This window comes from Orycteropus afer, unplaced genomic scaffold, assembly GCF_000298275.1.
Source record: "Orycteropus afer afer isolate SDZICR_OR568_19922 unplaced genomic scaffold, OryAfe1.0 scaffold00105, whole genome shotgun sequence".
Classification (NCBI taxonomy): Eukaryota; Metazoa; Chordata; class Mammalia; order Tubulidentata; family Orycteropodidae; genus Orycteropus; species Orycteropus afer.
In genome coordinates, this window is record NW_006921692.1 from 7,011,270 (window position 1) to 7,016,744 (window position 5,475).

Sequence of the window (5,475 nt, forward strand, 5' to 3'; positions counted from 1 at the left end):
TGTTGCTGTCATTTTGTTATGTGTTTTTTCATGGTGTCCCTGGTTTCTTTGTTCCATATTATTTTCTGTGCTGAGCTCATTATGTTTATGAATTGTGTTATCATTTCCTTTGTTGTTGTGGCAATTTATTTTTTAAAACATTTTATTAATGTTGATCTTTGTACAGGTTCTGCATGACCATGATAAACTGTTCTGGAATTCAAATTCTGTGTAATATTTTCCATAATTTGGTATGATCTACAAAGCTGAATGCCTTTCCATGGTAAATAAAACAGATAAATATCTTTCTGGTTTTTTTTTTTTTTTTTTTTTTGCTTTCAGCTAAGATACATCTGACAGCAGCAGTGATATTTCTTGTTCTACATCCTCTTCTGAATCTGACATGAATATCTGGCAATTCCTTGCAGATGTATTGCTTCAATTGTTTTTGAATCATCTTCAGCAAAATTTTACTTGTATGTGATGTTAATGATCGTGTTTGAAAATTTTGGCAACCTGTTGGATCACCTTTCTTTGGAATAAGCATGATTATGGATCTCTTCCAGTTAGTTATGTCCAGGTAGCTATCTTAGAAATTTCTTGGCATAGACATTTCTAATATTGCTTCCATTTGTTGAATTATCTCAATTGGTAATCTATCAATTCACGGAAACTTGTTTTTTCCAGTGCTTTCAGTGCAGCTTTCATTGGTTCTTGATCATATGATATCTCCTGAAATGGTGACTCCACCATTTTTTGTCTCCACTGTATTTGTCAGTTTGTTCTACTGGTGGCTTGCATGCTGCTGTGATTCTGGAAGTTATGCCACCAGTATTTCAAATAACAGCAGTTAACCCATGTTGGACAGGTTTCAATGGAGCTTCTAGACCATGACAGACTAGGAAGAAGAATCTTGCAATCTATTTTTTAAAAGTTGGCCAGTAAAAACCTTATGAATAGAGGGAGAAAAATATCTGATGTAGGCCAGAAGATGAGTTCCTCAGACACTCAAACTACAACTGGGAAAGAGCTACCTCCTTAAAGTAGAGTCAACTGATATGGATGAAGCAAAGCTTTCAGATCTTCATTTACTGCTGTGGCATGACTGAAAATAAGAAGAAACAGTTACAAACATCCATTAATAATCAGAATGTGGAATGTATGAAGTATGAATCTAGGGATATTAGAAGTTGTAAAAAATGAAACACTTGAAGAGCAATATCCTAGGCATCAGTGAGCTGAAATGGACTGGTATTGGCTGTTTTGAATCAGACAATCATGCTCTACTAAGCTGAGAATGAAAAACTGGAGAATGGCATAACATTCATTGTGAAAAAGAACATTTCAAGATCCATCTTGAAATACAACACTATCAATGACAGGATAATATACATATGCCTGCAAGGAAGACTCATGAACTTTGCAAGGTGAAGTACACAGGAATCAGATTGACTATGTCTGTGGAAAGAGGCAATGAAGAAGCTCAATATCTTCAGCCAAAACAAGGTCAGGAGCTGATTGTGGAATAGACCATCAACTGCTCATATGACAGTCCAAGTTGAAGCTGAAGACAATTAAAAGAAGTCCCCAAGAGCCAAAATATGATGTTTTTATATCCCTCCTGAATTTAGAGACAATTAAAATAATAGATTTGATGCATTGAACACAAATGACTGAAAACCATGAATTGTGAGATGACATCAAGAACATCATCCATGAGGAAAGCAAAAGGTCATTAAAAAGACAGGAAAGGAAGAAAAGACCAAAATAGATGTCAGAAGTGACTCTGAAACTTGCCCTTAAGTGGAGAGCAGCTAAAACAAAGGGAAGAAATGACAAGATAAAAGAGCTAAACAGAAGATTTTAAAGAATAGCTCAAGAAAACAAAATCAATTATTAAAATGAAATGTGCAAAGACCTGGAGTTAGAAAACCAAAATGGAAGAACACGCTTGGAATTTCTTAAGCTGAACAAACTGAAGAAAAAATTCAAGCCTGGAGTTGCATTATTGAAACTTTCTATGGGCAAAATATTGAATGATGCAGGAAACATCAAAGGAAGATGGATGGAATACACAGAGTCACTAAGCCAAAAAGAATTGGTCGATGTTCATCCATTTCAGGAAGTGGCATGTAATCAAGAACCAATGGTACTGAAGGAAGAAGTCAAAGCTGCACTGAACATAATGCTTATAAACAAGGCCCCAAGAATTGATGGAAAACCCATTGAGACATTTCAACAAACAGGCACTCACTCATCTATGCCAAGAAATTTGGAAGACAGCTGCCTGGCCAACTGACTGGAAAAGATCCATATTTGTAACCATTCCAAAGAAAGGTGATCCCACAAAATGTGGAAATTATCTAACAATATCATTAATATCACATGCAAGTAAAAGGTTGCTGAAGATCTTCAAAAACAGTTGCAGCAGTATATTGACAGAGAACTTCCAGAAATGCAAGCTGGATTCAGAAGAACACATGGAACAAGGGATATCATTGCTGATGTCAGATGGATCTTAGCTGAAAGCAAACAATACCAGAAATATGTTTACTTGTGTTTTATTGACTATGCAAAAGCATTTGATTGTGTGGATCATAACAAATTATAGATAACATTGAGAAGAATGGGAATTCCAGAACACTTGATCATGCTCATCCAGAACCTGTACATAGACCAAGAGGCTGCCATTCGAACAGAACAAAGAAATACTGCATGGCTTAAAATGAGGAAGGGAGTGCATCAGGGTTGTATTCTTTCACCATATATATTTAATCTGTATGCTGGACAAATAATCTGAGAAGCTGGACTATGTGAAAAAGAGTAGGGCATCAGGATTGGAGGAAGACTCATTAATAACCTGCGATACTCAGACAACACAACTTTGCTTGTTGAAAGTGAGGATGACTTGAAGCACTTAATAATGAAGATTAAAGTACAGTCTACAGTGTGGATTACATCTCAACATAAAATAAATGAAAATCCTCATAACTGGTCCAATAAGCAGCATCACAATAAATGGAGAAAAAGTTGAAGTTTTAAAGGTTTCATATTACTTGGTTCCACAATTAACACCAATGGAAGCAGCAGGCAAGACATCAGATGATGTCTTGCACTGGGAAAATCTGCTGTAAAAAACTCTTTAAAGCACTGAATAGCAAGGATGTCTCCTTGAAGACTAAGGTGTGCCTAACCCAAGCCATAGGAGCTCTGGTACCATAGTTCCTAAGGCACTTGACTGCTAACCAGAAGGCTGGTGGTTCAAACCCACCAGCCACTCCTCAGAAGGAAGGATGGGCAAACTATTTCCACACTGATGCTACCTTGGAAACCCAAGGAGCGGTCGCTATGAGTTGGGGCTGACTTGATGGCACATAACAACAACAATAACCCAACCATGTCATTTTCAATTGCCTCATATTCACGTGAGAGCTGGACAATGAACGAGGAAGATTGATGGAGAGTTGATGCTTTTGATTTGTAGTGTTGGTGAAGACAACTGAAAGTACCATGGAATTTCAAAAGAATGAACAGATCTGTCCTGCAGCAGGAATGCTCCTTGGAAGAGAGAATGGTCAGACTTTGTCTCACCCACTTTGGTCATGTTGTCAGAAGGACCATTCCCTAGAGAAGGATATCATACTTGGTAAAGAGGAAGGTCAATGAAAAAGGGGAAGGCCCTCAACAAAATAGATTGACACAGTGGCTGAAACAATGTGTTCAGATACAGCAAGGATTGCAGGCTGGCACAGAACTGGGCAGTGTTTCATTCTGTTGTACATAGGGTTGCTATGTTGGAGCCAACTCAATGGCACCTAACAACAACAACAAGGAAGACCAGCTAATGTGAGTATTATTCACATTTACACACCAACCACTAAAGTCAAAGATAAAGAAATTGAAGATTTTAATCAATTTTTAAAAATTCTTTATTGTGATCTGAGTGCACATTTACAAAGCAGATCCATTTTACTCTCAACAGTTTACACATGTTTGGTTTCATGGCCATGATTACAATCCCAAACCATAAAAAGCTCTCTTCTCATCTCCTCCCCATGACTACCTCTTCCCTGTGCCCTTCTTATCTGTGCATTTCTTTCTGTCCAGATTTCCCTCTATGTGAAATGCTGCCCTTCTGTTGTCTCATGGTTGATTATTTAAGGAGTGCATTTCCCCAGGGTAGGTGGGTGCATTTCCTGTGGGTAGGTGTTCTGCTTGTAGATCTTTCTACTGTTGGGCTGAGAGCTAATCTGTAGAAGTGAGTCCATTATCAGGCCCAAAGGATAACCCTGAGTCATAGTCTGAGGAGTTCTACCAGTCTCTATCCGACCAGTAAATCTGGTCATTTTTGTGCTTTTGAATTTTTTTCCACATTTTTCCTCCCACTCTATCCAGGATTTGCAATTATGATCCCTTTCTCAATGGTTCACATTGGTAGCCTGGCACCATGTAGTTCTGGTCTCAGGGTTATGAAGGCTGAGGTCCTCATGGTCCATCACATCTTTGGACTAATTGTTTCCAAATGACTTTGATTTTCTTCACTCTTCCTTGCTCCAGATGAGAGGAGACCAATAGTTTCATCTTAGATGGCTGCCCAAAAGACCCCACTAGCTACTCACCAAAGTAAGATGTAGAACAAGATTTTATGTACTATGTACTGTGTCAATTGAGCAAGATGTCCCCTGAGGCTATGATCTTGAGCCTGTAGGCCCGATGATTCTTTCCCTCAAGGTATTTGGTTGTCTCTGAGAAGCTACTCCAGTCTTGTACTCTGTTACTTCTGTAATGCATATGGGTAATTTTGTAGCACAAGTACATATGTAATACTATCTGCAGCCAAATCCGTCCTTAGTCTTGGCTATATTCCTATTCTCCTATCTACTCCTGATCTTCTCACCTGTCTATGTATTTTCCCATAGCCTAGTGTTTGCTGCCACTGGTAATGCAGTATTGTGCATATAATATATTTGCTTCTCTTGTATCTATCTTTTGTGCACACTTCCGTGTCCTCCTTTTTCCCATTGTCCTTGTACTGGCCACACAATTTTGTTATATTGCCTTTCCCTTCACCCATATCAACATGTGACTCTTAACTAGTCAGAAACTTTCTCTCCCCTTCTCTCCCTTCCCCAGTAACCAACAACATGAATTTCCTTCCCTGTGTAAACCTTTCCTTGACTTATTACAATAATGGACTCATACAATATTTGTCCTTCTATGATTGACTTTTTTCGCTCAGTACAATGGCCTCCAAATTCATCCATGTGATGAGGTGATTTGTGAGTTCTTCATTGTTCTTTAATGTTGCATAGTATTATATTGTGTGAATGTATTATAGTTTGGTTATTCATTCATCTGTTGATGGGCACTTAGGTTGTTTCCATCTCTTTGCTATAGTGAATTGTGTTGCAATGAATTTGGGTGTGCATATGTCTATTCATGTCCTGGATTTCACCTCTTTAGAATATATTCCTAGTAATGGAATTGCTGAAAAAA